Genomic DNA, 17,729 nt, shown 5'->3' on the forward strand with positions numbered 1-17,729 from the left:
TAATTTTTTACTAAAATTAACACTTATGGTCTATAGTTTACATATACAAAAAAGAAAGCCATGTTTGTCCACAAAACAATGCATGTATTAGTTTGTTATCTTAATAGTAAAGTTATAACTGCATAAACAGACACATAAAATGTAAAGATGGCTCTGGTCTACAATGGGCATAAAGGTGAAAGAGGTGAAATGGTTAATATTCCAGATTTACTGCATGCAACCTGAAGATTTATCAGTCAGGTGCACTGTGTTTTACATAGATCTAAATTGAAGGATATCACATCACACACTGAACAATGTATAATAGAGACACCAAACAAATGTAGATGTGGTGCTGGGCTTTTCTGCAAACATAGTATCATTAAGGCATAATGTGTTAACTTTTTTTAATAAAAAATTCAGTCTCAGAATATTACCATTATATAGAACATAAAGTTTACTTTAAAATGAATTCCAGATAATTCTGTTTAGTTTTTGCATATTACAAAACCTATAAATATTTAGCAATATATAAGTTATGAAGCAATGGCGTAAGGTGATACAAAATAATTTAAAAATTCAGACCTTTTGCCATTGCCTTCAAGCTGATCACTCTGCCCAATACATAAATTATTTTATAACTACAAAACTTATACACACTGAAACCTCCAGTCCTGATTTATGGCTCATCCATGATCACAGATTTAGTAAATGCAGATGAGAAATTATTTTGTGTAGGCAGGCAGCTTATTAGCTTACAGAAATAAACAAAGGATCACAGCTCAATTAAAGGGTGAGAAAAAATATGCATCCGGCTTTTGCATAGGAACTAAAGGGAAAACTAGGGGACTACTTTTTACTGGTTAGGCAGCCCTGGATTGATTTTATGTTTTCTGACTAATAGTTTCTTGTTAGGGATAAAAGAGTCCATGATCTGTCTTTTTCCATAGGTCCTGTGTAATAGATCCTATGCAATTAATGGTACCCTGCACCCCCCCCGCCCCCTATATTTTCTCTTCCCATGAGTCGTCCTCTAATCTCTAAGGTATTTAATCCACTGAATCTAACCAATGGGCCTGAGCTCTCCAAGGCTGAAGAGGATACACTTTTATCAGTGAAGCTTGGTGATCCAGCAAACCTGGAATAAACCTGGTCCAGGATTCAAAACTATTGCTAGGAAATGACTTTAAAGAAATCCATTCCAGGTTTGCTGGACCACCCAGCTTCACTGATGAAAGTCTTGGAGAGCTTTTATAAACTAGGTCCTATATGTAAAAACGTTGTCGATGTTGGTCTGTAACCACTTTGCAGATATGTACATTGTACATGTGTATGTTTTACCTATATAGCTCATTGTTCATTGTTTTTTGTTTGTTTTTTATTATATAAATTCAATGTAAGGTTTTGTAATCTTGTATTTTTGTCTTGAAATCTAATCGTCACTACGATTCATGTAAAAGTAACTAGGGGAAATTATGGGTTTAAGAATTGAGCCTAGAGCAATTTTAGGTGAATTCTAAAGGTGTGATCAGACAGGTATAGAGAGAACCATGTCTGGCTAATACCTTTTTTAGCTTTTAATTTCTATTACAATTAGAAACAAAAATACTGTGATTACCTTGCTTTGTTTACCAACACAGCTCTGTGATCAGCAAGCCTTCACTAAGCTTTTCCTAAAAATGTGTTTGCCGACCTAGTGATCATGCTGTTTTAGACTCATATGGCTTTGTTGATAAACTAAGTTTTGTAATATTCAATTTAAACCAAATATGTTATGTTTACCACACATTGCAAAAACATGGCACCAACAGTATCAGGAAGGCTTGACAAATGTGTATTTTATTGCTATGATAAGTTGATAACACAATTTTTAAGCAACACAGTGTGCTCATAGGTGTTTTCCAGCATATCTATGCCTACCGTGATGCTATTTCTATAGTCACTTGGAGCAAACTGAGGCTTTTACTCTTGTGCTGTCATTACATAATTGCGTAAAATCAGTGTTTTGGCCACTTATATTTAACTCTCCGACATAGAAAGCAGTATAATGTTAGAGCCATTGCTGCTGTACAGCAAATGATTATTAAACATGGCAGCACCCAGGGTGAATTCAGTACTGCTTTGTATCATTAATCTGGACACTGGAAGACTTGGTAGAAAAGTGTGACTTTAATTAGAGAACAGCTGCACATTCACATACTATTTAGCTGATAACAGGTTGATTTTTCGTGTTCCCTTCCACAGATGCACATGGATAAACACACACACACTGGGGGAATTATTATTTATCTGTAGGGGCTAGAGTGGACATAGAATATCATAAACTAATGATACTGCTAGGTCTGCATTAAATGCATGTAAATCTTATGAGATTATTCAAAAAATGCATGTTAAACATATCATCTTGTTTTAAAGAATCAAAAAAATAGACAAGTCCCAGCCTGTGATGGGGCAGTAAGATAAAGAAAGAGAGTGACTTTTTGTTTTATCAAAACGCTATCCCAATCCTGTTTTCAGGTGAGTTTTGTGAAACTAAAGTGCCACACTCCCAAAGGGGGGTCAATCATCTATCTATCTATGCTGATAGAGGCAAAAACTGAGCTGGGAGACAGGTGTTAAAAGAGTGGGGATAATGATGATGTTATTCACTGGTTGATTAACAAGGCAAAACACTAACACCCGCCCCCCTCCTTTCCACAGAATAAAATAAGTATATTTGAACATTATAAACACAGTATGGTGATGAATAAGTATTTTATCCCCACTTCCTCCCCAGGTTGTAGCCTTACTTTTCTCATTTTTTGTTTGTGAAGTCTTAAAAGTTATGAATAATTAATGGAGATTTGATACTTGCAATAAAAAGAGAATTTTTAAAAAATAATCATTGCAAATGTTGGAAAAGTTTTTTTGATGCTTTAACGTTTCTGCTCCTTTAAGCTCATTTAACTTCTGATGAAGTTAAAGGAGCGAAACACATCAAGAACTGATGATATTGTAAAAAAAAAGGTTTTTTTTTGGCTTATGTAAATTGATCAATTGATAATTTAAAAATTTGTATATAAGACGACTTGTTTTTTTTTAAATATTTTTTTTAACAAATTTAAATTTTGGCATATTCTAATTGGTATTTGGTACCTAAAAAAAGAACTTTTTTTGAAAGAAATCCCCCTATGGGATAAATAAAAGTTAGACTATCAACATTCCAGCACATAAACGAATTGTTTTATCAAGCTGCTTCTTCATTTTTTAGTCTGAGCTCTGCTATACAAGGATAGCAACAGGCTGATATTAAGTCAAATTCAGATACTTACACTGATTGATTTCAGGAAATTATTTTGTCTTATTGTTAATATGAAAAAGTTTTGTTTTGGGAACTGTAAAAAAGTTACTAAATCTGTACTATCTTTTCCAAATTTCTATTATACTCAACAAAGAAATCATATACCAAACAAATGTTCTATTATACACAGCAATGGGAAAAATTTGTAATACTAATATGGCCAATTATGGAAAGTATAATTTAACTAATCTGCTAAATCAGTGGGTATAAATTTAGCAAATACAAACTGCCTCATGTGGGACTCCTGATTTATAGAGCCCACAATAGTTTAGATTTATTACGTTCTGATGTGTTTATTTTCTGTTCCACTGCCATTATTTTAATAGCACATGGGAAAATCAAATTTGCATGCAGTGATTGTATTGCACAAGATGCCAAAAGACTAACGCCAAAAGTGAATGATACACATACATACCAACTATTACATTTTCAATATTAAACTTACTGATAGATAGCAGATGAAACAGTAATTCTAAATAAAGCAGTGATCAAGAAAAGAAAGGTGACCGGAATGACACCAGTTAAAGTTTACAATTTTAAGTCTAACACAGTAAGGATCAAATAGTGATGGATGATGGAAAGATGAATGGATGGTTGCTTTCCCAACAGTATGAACATGATGAACTGTGGATGTTGGATGACATTGTAGATTTGGAAATCTTACAAAATCAGACAGATAAGGTGAAATAAAGATGAACGGTTGTAGAGGGAATTATCCTATCCATTCTTTTCTCTGACATCAGTGAATGAAACAGAAAAATGTGAAACATATTGTGGAAATATAGGACAGAGCTCCAGTAGAGAGAACATTTCTAGTGCACATGCAGCCTGACACTTCAGAATGAACAATTGAAAGATTTGTTTTCCTGTTCACTGAGCAAAGCTTAAACACATTTACAGGTATAGGATCTCTTATACTGAACACTTGTCTTCTAGTCTTTTCCAGATAAATTACTTTTTTTTTTATTTCTAAAATGTATCAAACTAACAACTGACCCACAAACTCTCCCTAGGGTTGCTATGCTTGTTATCTTTTTTGTATCAGTGCTCCACAAATGTCTAAAGAAAAAGAAAGTTGAATTTATAGTACAACTCTGGGCAACAGATTAGGCAACTGGTAATATTATCTTGATAAGGGTGTCACTATCACTAGGGCGTCAGCAAGTCAGCAAATCCATGCACCTTCACCTAATCTGAATTTTATAAAAAAAACAGAAAGAGCAAATTTCTCCCAGGGTTTCTTAATGGCACTGCAGTTGTTTGTCACATGATTATGCACAGTACAATAGAAAATTTATGTTCCAAAGTACAATTTCCTGCATTTACTCAGGTTCATGATGACTATACCCTGCTAATAGACAAAAGTGAAACCATAGCTGGGCCACTGATGTACTACTAAAAATTGGCTTTGTTGCTGCCACAGTGCCAACGAGTTCACAACTGAATTTCATATAAAGTTCTTATAAAGTAGGTTGTGATGTCCTTAATTTGCTAACATGAGATATACAAGTACTCCACTAAAAGTAATTCAAAAGTGGACAATTCTTTACTCTTCTTCTATACAGGTATTCAAAATGTGTTTAGTTAAATAATGGATGTCAGTCCGAAGCAACATGCTATAATTAATGATTTGTTTCAATAGTCACAGGCCCTGATTTATGAAAGCTCTCCAAGGCTGAAGAGAATACACTTTCAGAAGTGAAGCTAGGTGATCCAGAAAACATGGAATGGATTTATTAAAAATCATTTGCTATTTGCTAGCAAATGTTTTGAATCCTGGACCGGATGCTTTTCAGGTTTGCTGGATCACCCAGCTTCACTAATGAAAGTGTATTCTCTCCAGCCTTGGAGAGCTTTCATAAATCAGGGTCACAGTTTATGGTCTTCTACATAGTTTGCTTTCAGTGCTGGTTTCTCATTAAATGTCTTCATCCATCTGAGTACATTGCTCTTGTCATTGGTTTCATCTCCATAAACATTCTGTAAACTTCTGTAGATGTAGGACTGCATCCTTCCTTCATCAAGAACTGAATGACAGCACAGTACTTTTGCCTGGAGTTAATTATTCACCTGCAGTGATGAAAAAGTTTCTGAAACATTGTATAGAGGAGAAATCAGACTACAAACATGTGCAATTTCAGTGACCTATGTCACTATTTTTGCATTATTCCTTCTTGTTTGTTTAAAGTGAGAATGGCTATGGGTTAATATTACAATAGCTGGTATTATGTCCACAACCAAGTCTTTTATTTACAAAGAATAAAGCAGCTTTAAACTGTATCATAGCTATTTAACTTTATTATATAAAGTCAGTATCTTCCTAAATTGCCCCACGGTGCCAGCAGCTGCAGAGGTCAATGAGGACTTAGTTTAGTATAGTCAGAGGGCAGGCTAGGTTTTTCTATAAAGGGGATTCTTAGATTACAAATTACATAAAAAAACACAAGTTGAGAAAAGTTAGGGAAGCCTCAGTCTTGACAGAAGAGTAACATTGCATACATGAATCCCAAAATTCCACACATTTCATGATTTCATGAATAACCCTGCTTACTTGTTCTTAATTAAAAAGATAAAAGAGTTCTCAAAAATGTCAAGTGGATTCACTTGCTTCATTACTTGCTGTCACTAACCAGAATGAGTATACTAAGTAGATCTGGATTCCCCTGTTGCATTGTTCTGGGTAGTTCCCGGGTTACATACGAGATAGGGACTGTAGGTTTGTTCTTAAGTTGAATTTGTATGTAAGTTGGAACAGGTACATTATTTTAATAAATGCAATTAGGACGGATTTGTCTTAGTCATTAAAGAGTTACAAGAGGCTACAGAAAGAGCTCAGTCCTTAAGATCACCCACAACCTCAACTGTGTTTAGTAAATAATTTCTTCTGTAACCCATGCAAATGCCCCCCTCCCCCCCAGGAGGGAGCAGGAAAGCCCGTTCTTATCTAGGAGTCGTCTGTATGTCGGATGTCCTTAACTCGGGGACTTCCTGTAATGTCACCTTCAGAAGGAAGTCAACAATGGCAACCTCTATATTTCTTACTACATACTAACATAAAGATACCACAGAAAGGATGTTTGGCCATGTTTAATGGAAGGAAAATAGCCATACTTGTACTTCTTTAGGTGTTAAAGTTGGGTTTCTAGAAAAAATATTCTACTTCTTTAGGGTTTTCTTCATATTTAAAAAAATAGACACATAAACATTGGTAGTTTCCTTGTATAGGGAGAAGAATTTGCTTGCTATTGGCAATGCCCCGCGTTACCATCGTTTTAGTTTTTTTAAACAAAGGTCTATGACTGGTTGAGATAATTGAAGGGCTAATAAGGAGTGAAAAAAAGTGATAAGTATGCATGTCTGCTCTGCTAATTATATTCCACTGGTTAAACAAGTTAATTTGCTTAAAACTGTATGATAATGGCAATTGTTGTTTTCATCTGTGTTCTGAATCCCCTGCAGCTCTGAGCTTCTGTAATACCTACAGTTGATTCCTTATCAGTGGATCACAGTGAGAGCCCCAGGATCAGATTCACACTAACTGCCAGCTGAAGGCGTCTTTTGCCCTGTGAGAATAAAGAAGTTGCCACTTCCAATTTCCTCAAACACTGTTATAATTATAAATAACAAAAAAAAAAATACAGCTTTCCTTTTCCAGAAAGAATATATAGTTTTCTTGTTATGGTCTTCATTTATCTTTACAAATACCTATTCTTAGAGATGGCCTGGGACTTTATGAAAACTGGGAATAAAGATAATAAATGCTTACATTTCTGCGGATTGCTTTAAAAACAATCTTGTTTTCCCTTTCCCCTTTTGTTTCCTCCTTTGTCTAGTTTATTTTGGCCTGTTTCTTTGGTTTCTTCTGTAATTATTTGTTATTGTGACATACTACAACCTATGTTGTTTTTGTTTTTTTCACTGATGTCCCCCTTTTGTTGGGAACGGCAGTCTTATTTTGAGGTTGTACTTTCTTATGAAAAATGCCAATAAAAAGATATATAATAAGAAAACAAAAACAAAAAAAACAAAAACAAAATATAATGATTAGTAGATTGGGCTTTAGAAGGGAAAAGATTGGGTAACAAAAGATCCTAGAGTTCAACTGCTTCCACCAGAATGCCTTTCCCCATATTTCATTGTTCTGCCATTTCTTCCAAAAGTAAATGACAACATACTATAACAACATATTATGATTTTTTTTTTACAACAGGTCACCTTGTGTCATTGCTCTTTGGACCATTTCTGATGCCCATGTACCTATTGATTGGGGCAGGTTGGGGTGGACGAGAGTCAGAATGGGCATTCTGACTGGTCTTCAGCTATACAGACCCATTTGCAGCATATTGTAATGTGCAGCGTGTTCTGACACCATTCAATATTGACTAACAATATACTTTTCAGCAATTTGTGCAACAGTAACTATTTTGTAGGATCAGACCAGCCAGGTTCAGGTCATTGAGCTGTGGGCCCCCACACCCATGTCACCACTTTTGCTAGGTACAAACCACTGCAAACCAGGAACATTCCACAAGATGGAATTTTGGAATTGTTCAAAATGTAAAGACCACTAAAGTTTTTGGAAATTTCTAGATACCTATTTTACATTACAAATTTTAGTCGCACAGTCAGCCCATTATCTTCATACCAAAGGATGCCTAGGCATCTATACAAGATGTAAATAGTCTATGGAAATATGACACTGCAGAGTCACAGAGTGTGTATATTGATTTTTTTCCCTACATACCTCAGCATAGCATTTTAGTTAAAATGTATGTCCTCTACATGGGTGTTTCTGCACATTTTGGAGTCACTACTTCAAATATATAACTAAAAGTCGAGTCCCTTTGATCCTGAAAATCACAATAATTATATTTGTCACTATAAACTAATAAACATGGAGTTTCACTTTCGGAAACAATAACAGATGGGAACAACACAAGTGGTATTTGTTCAACAAAAGCAACTAGTTTTTTTTTCAAGCACACAAATGTACATTGACAGCAAGTCTTAGAGCCTTAAGACCTGCAATAACACTTCTAAAATATTATAGACTTATTGTTTGTTCAGGCCATGTAATAAAGTTAATGCAGTTTATTTAATTTAAAGACTAGATACATGATCATGACAAGAGAAAAAACATGAAAAAAAAAGAAAGAAATATGTTGTAAAGAGGATAGATAAGATGTAAAATCTTTCTGCTACCTGTGTTCCATGATAACAAAGATACCATGTGTCCCAGGAAATGAAATCAAGAGTGACTGTCAAAGAGAGATCATATTATTCAATAAAGATAGTTATTCCATTGCTGACCTTGCCACAAAAACTGGAAATTCAGATTTATACAACTATTATCAGGAAGATATAGATGGACTGTCACGTGGGAAAGAAGGGTTTTATAGTACATCATGAAACAGTCATTAACATTTTGTGGTAACAAAGAATATAACAAGTCAATGTTTAAATTTGTCTGGTCATATAATAATAATAGATAATAGAAGCTCTATATTTTTTATTGGAATCCCAAGGATTGACGATTGAACAATGTTTGCTGCTTCCTCTATTTTCTTCCTACTGGCCAGCTAGGTCACCCACTACATTTTGCAGCCTATGGGGATCTGAGGTTAGCAGAACCTGAGAAATTACCCACTTGAGAGAGTGCCTTGGATTTTCAGCATGCTAGGCAGGGGTTTAAGTAGAAGTCACTACCCATGTTCAGCAAAACTTAGCATGCATTGTTGCTAGAATTGTAAATGTTGAGGTCCCTTTGGGAGGAGAAAGGGTGCAAAGCACTTGGTGCTAAGGAGAATGCCGAGAGTGTGAATTGCACACTAAGGAGAATGCCGAGAGTGTGAATTGCACAAACATTTGGAGAAGGACAAAAGGGTTATGGTTACATAAAACCTGAGTCAACCCTGCTTGGAGTGAAAGACTAAGGCGTATGTAATGTATTGAAAGCAGCTCAGTCAGAAGCAGTCAGTTGCACTGCAACCCCTTTTAATAATGGTATGCAGCAGTAGCCCCATAAACACACATCCGCAGACTACCTTACATGATAATTATCTGCTTGTCCTGGTTGTTCTGTAAACCAGGTGCTTGCAATATCACCCTAGATCAAGGGTGCCCAACCATACCAACGAGCCAAGTCTAGCACGCTGACCTCACAGATCTGGCCCTCTGCTCGTTGTCTTGTGGGGGAGGGAGCGCGCACATCTCCTATGTTCCTCCATGAGATTGTGCTACCAGGAGAGGAAGCTGCTCCCCACCCACCTTGTACTATCAGATAATCCCAGCAGCAGCATAAGAGCTGCGTCTGTGTCCATGCAGCTGTTAATATCCCAATGTAAAAACTTTATTATCTCTGACACTGTGTGTCACAGGAATGTGATACTTTCAGGCTACACAGGGAACCCTGAGAACTGTTAATAAACCAAAATCACTCTGTGCTGTGTTGCCCTAATTTTATACTTGCTTGTTCACAGAACTTCAAGACTCCGTTCAGACTGTCGGTGAGGTTGCGGTTACCCCTTCCTCATGCCATAGAACCCTGCCTAGGGGGAGACGCTTAGTACCGCTCACTGCCGCCTGGAGTCAAATCTCCACATGCTGCGGTGTGAGGGACTGAGCAGCTGGTTAGCTGCCTGGTACACATAGTTGGCCACTCACCTTCTGTGACCCTCAATTTCTCTGGAACAGAGGGATGTTAGCAACTGGAAATATGGGAGCCAGTAGGAAATGCCTTTTGCCCCCCCCCCCCCCCCACTAATAAAATTTTATACCCATTATTATCATGCTACCCTGTCACACATAGCTATCCCCTTACGGTCTATGAACCCCAATTTCTTTGTAAAAGAGAAATGTAACTACAAGTGCAGAACTCTTGTGGCTAACTTCCAGCAAAATGTCATCAGTACAGTGTCATCACAAGATATAAAAAATATACCTGTCATACCATGCTACCCTGACACACATATCTGGCCACTTTCATTCTGTGAACCCAATTTCCCAGGAAGGGGAGATGTAGGGACTTGAAGACGTAGTCGTAAGAACATGGACCTCTTGGCTGTCACATGATTTGCATTTCTCTTGAAGTATCCATTGCAGAGATGTTGGGGTACAAAGAAGGTTAGTGGCCCCCTATAACTGCCAGGACGCATTGTATGGTGTAGTTTCTGTTTTTGGTACAGGAATGGTGACCAGGGATCAATATATGTCTGGCCAACACTGTATGATACCTTTAGTTTTGTATCATTCATTAATAAAATGTCACATTAATTAAATAGGCATCAAATGGTGAGTGCAGAAATTCTTGGTTTTTCATCCCCTTTATTTGGTGCATGTATGATATGGTAACTAGAAACATTTGAATTGAGTTTTAAACATACATCTTTAATATTTCTTTGCATTGTGGCCCGTGGGTTTTATCTCAATATCAACAGCGGCCCCCAGATGAAAAAAGGTTTGGCACCACTGCCCTAGATGGTTTAGAATTTTTTTCAAGGTTTGCTTTATTATAGAAACACTATAGACAGGAATGGGCATTTCTTCAATCCCTTTCCACATCAATTTTTCTTATACTGTGAGGTGTGATTTCAAGCTAAATTACCAGATTATATGTGACGTCTATGTGTTTTATGTGATATATTTTAATCTTGATAGTATGTGATTGCCCTAGATAGTGCTGGCGTTCTGTAGAGAATCAAGATTAAAATATTGTTCTGTAGTCTGTTTTAAAGGTAATAAATACTGTTTATGAAGGTGTTACACATTGCTCAACAAGAATAATATATCTAATATTTAGGTCAAATGTATTGCATTCATGATTAGATTTGTTTGTTTTTAGATTTCTCCCTTTAAAACTACCTTTTAATAAAAATTTAAAACAAAATGAAAATGTGCCTTTTTGTCACCTAGAAAAATTTAGGATTTGGTGACTATCTCTGTAACCAAGGCCATTTCATTTCTAACAGCTGGTCATGCCTTTTTCAGTTCTATTTAAGCTACAAACGGCATCACTTAAGACACTGCTCATGGTCAGGCCTGTCAAATTCTCTAGAGAATATTATTAGAGATTATTCATGCTTTTTATGTTGGTCAGACCACTTAGTTCCTTCTCCTTTTTACTATAATCAAACATGACATATCTGGCAAAAGTTCATGCTATCTGTTCGTTTCAAGAGCAATTGCACATGAAATTAATAAAATACGTCTGTAACTTAATTTGTACTTCAAGATCAGGAACAGCAAAAATATATCAAAACAAATGAGAATAATAATGCCAGAGACAGGAAAATTGATAAAAATACCTACATCTCCATGATTCAGAAGCAGAGAGGGTTGCCAATTTGGATGGTTTCCAGTGATTATTAAGTGCACAGTTAGAAATTAATACATATGTGATTTTATTTAGTGCATTTGAAACATCTCTCCCCAGTGTGCACAATTTACAGCAGCTGTTCCTCAACTATGCAGTGTGGACTTGTTTGGCTATAGTTGCTGTTTCTTCCCACAATGTAATTGGCATCTTCTCTCCTGGCATTTTGCCATGCGTTACATACTTTGCACATTTTCCACTAGCACAGTGCTCCAAGACCCCCATACTGCCTTAAGCCCTACATAGTTTTCCAGTCCCCCAACACAGCAAGGTACTTCCAATCTTTTAAAGTGCCCTATCTGCCACCCACTAGGCTCTTTAGTATTTCTAGCCCTGCACATTGCCCAAAGCACCACTTGTGACCACAGCCTCCAACAAAGCACTAAACCCCCCTCCCTTACATTGCGTCGCTTGTGCAGTGCCCCCTTACACTGGTGGTCATATTAGTGCCACTTCTTAACCATTATGCAAGGGAGTACTTCTTAAAGGACACCAGTATACAGTAAGTTTGTCTTTACTAATTACTGATGTAAGGGGGGACTATGTGAGATTTTGGTTATGGAACAGTAATTAAAGCAAGATAGATGTGAGTACAAAGACTGTAGCACATGTATGCTGTGAACATCAGGTTCTAGGTAACTATACCCACTTGTCCCCCTTCCACTGTCAGCACAACATGGCCAAAGTGCATTTTACCCACACGCAGTGCTCTCATCGGAATACCCAGAGGTATCTTTCAGGTGGATCAATGACATATAAAAGCTGGTGTTTACTTTTACTGGTGTTATACAAAGATGCAAGGGTGCAGTATAGAACTGTTAAGAATCTGCCTCCAGCATTCTGATAAGGATATCCATAATTTGCCGCTTCTATAGTTATGTGCACAGTGATTGACTAACAACATTATGCAAAGCAATAGAGCCACGACTGTCCCACTATCCTAAATTTCCTTCCTTCAGTTTAGTACAACAAGGAATCAAAAATTGGCACTAGTACTTCACTAACAGTTATACAGCACAACTTCAAGAAAACAACTAAATACTCAGTTCATACTCAAAATGAAGGCTAGATATACCATTGTATGCCTATACCCATACGGAGCAAATTACTTTTTAAGTAAAATGATTACCCACAAAATCCTAGCAGAAGGGTGGTGCTTTGGGTAGCAAGGTTGTATGCCCTTAGTCTCAAGTAAAAAACTCTGGTCCTGTGTTTATTAGCAGAGCTTTCTCACAAAAATATTATCATTTTGTGCAGCGTCTTGACTATCAGGTACTCCTACTGGCTGGCACAGCAAGATCCTCAACCTCCAAAGCAGCACCGCAGCCTGGTCAGGTAAAATAAATCAAAAAACACTCCTAGTCTGCAACTAATTGTAAATATATGGCAATAAAATGATATGGGCTCTCTATATTCATCTTGTTCTCAGCTCATAACAGCAGGTGCTCCTTGTGCTGAACCTTAGTCAATCTGTGTAAGTGTTGATTTTGCCTAATCATGCCTTGCCCTTTCTCAAACTAATTCTACAAATCAGACTTTATTATAACAAGCAATGTCAGCAATGTCAGAAAAGCTGCAGTGTCTGCATCCATTTAGCTAAGAGTGAGCCTTCAAAAGTTATTCACCAAAATGTAACTTTTGGGGAACATCAGTGAGCCAATAACACAAGCAACAAATTCAATCCCTTTAATTACTTTAGGTAAACCAAAAGTGTTCAAAAGTTAGTATTTTGACATTTGAATGAAAAATTTAAAAAGTTACAGCATATTTAAATCAAAAGTCCTTGTAATAACTTAAAACGTAGAAAATGGTTTGTGTAGTGAGGATATGTTTTAAGATATTTTATATCAATTACTTACTAATTTCTTAAAGCACTGAAACTTTATTATTAGAGATGTACTATAATATGTATTGTTTTACGAGGGGTGCTGAGAAGTTCCTGACTTTGCCTCCTTCCAGATGAAATAGAACAATGAGTGTGAGGGCATATGATAGCCTAATATCTTAATATGTAACTGTGCAAATATCAGGTCTTTACAATTCTTAAAACTGTTTTTTCTTTTAGTCAGAAGCTGTAATGGCATAGGCACAAGCAAGTTTCATGTCGTTGGAGTTAAGGGCCATCATGAAGTTTTTGTTTCTCCACAGAAAATCAGCAAAGGACATTCACACTGAGATGTCACAAACACTGGGGGGGATGTGCCCTTCCTACAGCCTTGTCAAATTCTGGATATCTAATTTCAAAACTGGGCATTTTACCATTGAAGATGAGCCCCGCAGTGGGCGCCCCCCAACCTCAACTGACCCGGCAACCTGCGATGCTGTCCATGAGCAGATTATTGAGGACCGGTTAATTTCCGCAAAAGAGATATCCCAGATACTTGACATCTCGCGTGTTGGGTTTGTTATCACCACTATCCTAGACATGCTCTAGCTTTCAGTGAAGTAGGTGCCGAAATATTTGAACAGTGATCAGAAGAAGGAACGAGTTGAAGTATCCAAAGCTGTTTTGGTCCATTTTTAAGCTGCACAGGACTTTTTGGCTAGGTTAGTGACTGAGGATGAAACCTGGCTCCACATCTATGATCCTGAAACCAAGGAACAGTCAAAGGAATGGCGCCACAGCGTGGCCGAAGAAGTTCCAAACCCAGAAATTGGCCAAAAAAGTAATGGCGTCCGTTTTCCGGGACAAAGACGGTATTCTATTGGTGGACTACCTACCTCAAGGCTCTAGTTTCACCGGACAGTATTATGCTAACCTCCTGGACCAGCTGAAGGATGCAATTAAGACAAAACGCTGAGGAAAGTTGACCAAAGGGATCCTTTTTTTGCAGCACAATGCACTTGTGCACACGTCCAACATTGTGCCTTCCAAATTGAACACCATGGGTTTCCAATTGGTCCACCATCCACCCTACTCACCTGAACTGGCCCCTTCAGACTATTATTTGTTCCCGAATTTGAAGAAACATCTGAAGGGGCAACGTTTTGAGGACATTTCTGACGTCAAGGATGCTGCTGAGAGCTGGTTCGCAGCCCAACCAAAGGACATTTATTTTAACGGTCAAGAAAAGCTGCAAATACGCTGTACCAAGTGCATCAGTCTCAGGGGGGAATATGTTGAATAAATGTGTTATCTCACAACTCTGGGCAAAGCCAGGAACTTCTCTGCACCCCCTCATACTTACATTTGTAGACAGTAGTAACTTCTTTTTAGGCTCCTGATTTTTTAAAAAAAAATTCAACACTAGTACCTGCTAGTTACATTTAAATATATTTTTTTTCAACCCTCCCAAAGATTTTTAGATATATTAAGTGTATTTCAAGTGCTGAATCCAGAAATGATATCCGTTTCATTGAATTGGCTCTAGTTCTGGTGATACAGGAATCGGAATAGACGATTTTACCAACAAATGTTATAACATCATATTATTATCAACCTTTATTTACAGCAATGTTCTGCATTTTATATAATAAATGTAGCATTATTTTCATGAAACTTTAATTGCCCTTCTTTTTATTCATACATTTTCTTCTTTTACAGAAATATGAGTTCTTCAAGAAGCTGTTTAAATGACCGTAATGTATTATGCTACATTTGTGGTCAATATTCTCACCAAAAACGGAGAATTATTACAGAATTTGTGTAACAAGCATATCTTGCATATTTTGGTATTAAACTAGGGGACCAAGATAAGTATTCCCTATATGTTATGGAAAACTTGTGTAGCGTGTCTATGTCAGTGGAAAAATGGAACACTGAAAAGTTTGAAATTTTGTGTACCTATGGTATGACGAGAGCCCAAAAATCATCATAATGATTATTTTTGTGCTGGGAATATAAAAGGTTTCAATCGTTACTGGAAAAACAAAAGGGAGTACCTTGATTTGTAATCAGAAAGAGGACCGGTGCTGATGATCCCATACCAGTGTTCAGTACACTCCCTGATATTCCTGTATCCTGTATATTCCTGTTGTTAGCAGTGGAAGTGATTAATCAAACCAGTGGTTCTCCCAAAAAGAGCTCAATTATTTATTAAGTGACCTAAGTCTGTCAAAACAAGCATCTGAACTTTTAGCATCCAGGCTAAAAAAAAAAAAAAAAAAAAAAAAAACTGTCTGAGACCAGAAGTTAAAAAAACAGTTTATAGGACAAGAGATGTGACACTTCTACACTATTTCAGTGAAGATGGAGACCCCATGTACTGTTGTACTGTACACTACTAGCCCATATGGGAGTACCAGAATACCGAGCAGAAGACTGGCGGCTTTTCATAGACAGTTCCACTCGAAGTTTGTAATCTGTTTTACTGCATAACAGCAACTGCTATACATCAATTCCAATTGGTCACTCAACAAGAAGAATATGAAAATATTATATGGTTTTACAAAAGCTTTGCTATCATGAGCACCAATGGTCCATATGTGTTTATTTAAAAATGGTGAATTTCCTACTTGGATAGCAAAGTGGATATACAAAGTATCCATTTTTCATCTGCTTGAGGGATAGTAGAGCAAAGCAAGATCACTGGGAAAAAGTGACATGGCCTCCAAAGGAAAACTTGAAAAAAGGTGCAGCGATCATCAACGAGCCAATAAGTGACAAAGAAAAAATAATTCCCCCTCCAGTACACATAAAGTTGGGATTAATGAAGCAATTTGTTGAGCTCTGAACAAGGACGGTGACTGCTTCAAATACATTTGTAGATTCTTCCCTGAATTTAGTACTAAAAAATAAAAGCAGAAATCTTTGATTGACCCCAGATTCAGAAACTGATAAATGATTCAAATTTCACAAGTTACATGACTGATACTGAAGCTTCTGCCTGGTACAGATATGTCATGGTTGTCAAGAACTTCTTGGGTAATCAAAGCACAAAATTTTGAAGAACTAGTACAAACCTTGCTCTTAAACTTTAAAAATTAGGGCCATTTGCAAAAATTTCCATAAAATCCTTGGCGATTTCAGAGAGGAACAAGGGGAGGTTCTGTCAAGATATAAAGGTGATGGAAGAATGGTATCAGGGCAGATGGGATAGACACATGATGGCAGACTAGTCCTGGAGGCTTCAACCTGATTGTCCTGATCATCAGCATATACATAAAACATACAGAGTTTTTCAGTGACTTCTTTGTGATTAGTTTTGTAAATATACCGAATATAGAATATATTGACAATAAGTATTTCAAAAAAGAATATATCAGTATCTACCACAATGTTTTTTGGCTATTGGGCTACCACCAAAATATTTTTAACCTGCATGTGGGCATAAGTTACATTTTCCCTGGCATCACACAAAGAGCAGGGAAAAATGATCTTTGGTAAAACAGACTTTGCATTTTTATGCTGCCAAAAACATCCTGGTGAGTTTTTAGGTCAAATTCAACTTTAAATAATTTTTACATCAACATCCATATCATAAATGTTTTAAGTGTAGAGTAAAATAAATAAAATGTGAACACAAAAAGTGTTTGTGAAACAAATTCCAGCATGAGTTGTAGAATAAATAACATTCTCTGGAGAAAGTCTATTCTTCTGGGCACACACAAACATATGCAGTAGAATATCTAGGGCAATCAGGATTAGCAATAAATCTTTTGAATATTTTTACACATAGGAAAGGTCTATTATTGAAGTCTGAATAAAGAGTTACATAAAGAAAAAAGTACAAACTGTTCATAAAAGCAATTTGGTATTGAAAGAAATATTACATACATATATTATTACATTACATGTATATTAGGCAGTCAACAGTCAGCTCATGTGGGTAAAGTGTTTTAAGCAGGAAAAAAATGTAAAATAGTAAGGATCTGAGTTATAGAGTTTAGTTGGCTAAAAGACTGGACCAAACATCCAAAAAAAAAAAAAAAGCAGATCTTGTAGTACCTACCAAAAATTACTCAAGGAGGAACAACTGGTGACAGGGTCAAATACACCCAGGCTCACTGATGAGCACAGATGGGCATTTGCGCCTCAATTCCACTAAAAACTTACTGTAACACAATTTCTAATAAAATTATATCACACACATTATGCAA

Source organism: Pyxicephalus adspersus, chromosome 4 (assembly GCF_032062135.1).
Source record: "Pyxicephalus adspersus chromosome 4, UCB_Pads_2.0, whole genome shotgun sequence".
In the NCBI taxonomy this organism is placed as follows: domain Eukaryota; kingdom Metazoa; phylum Chordata; class Amphibia; order Anura; family Pyxicephalidae; genus Pyxicephalus; species Pyxicephalus adspersus.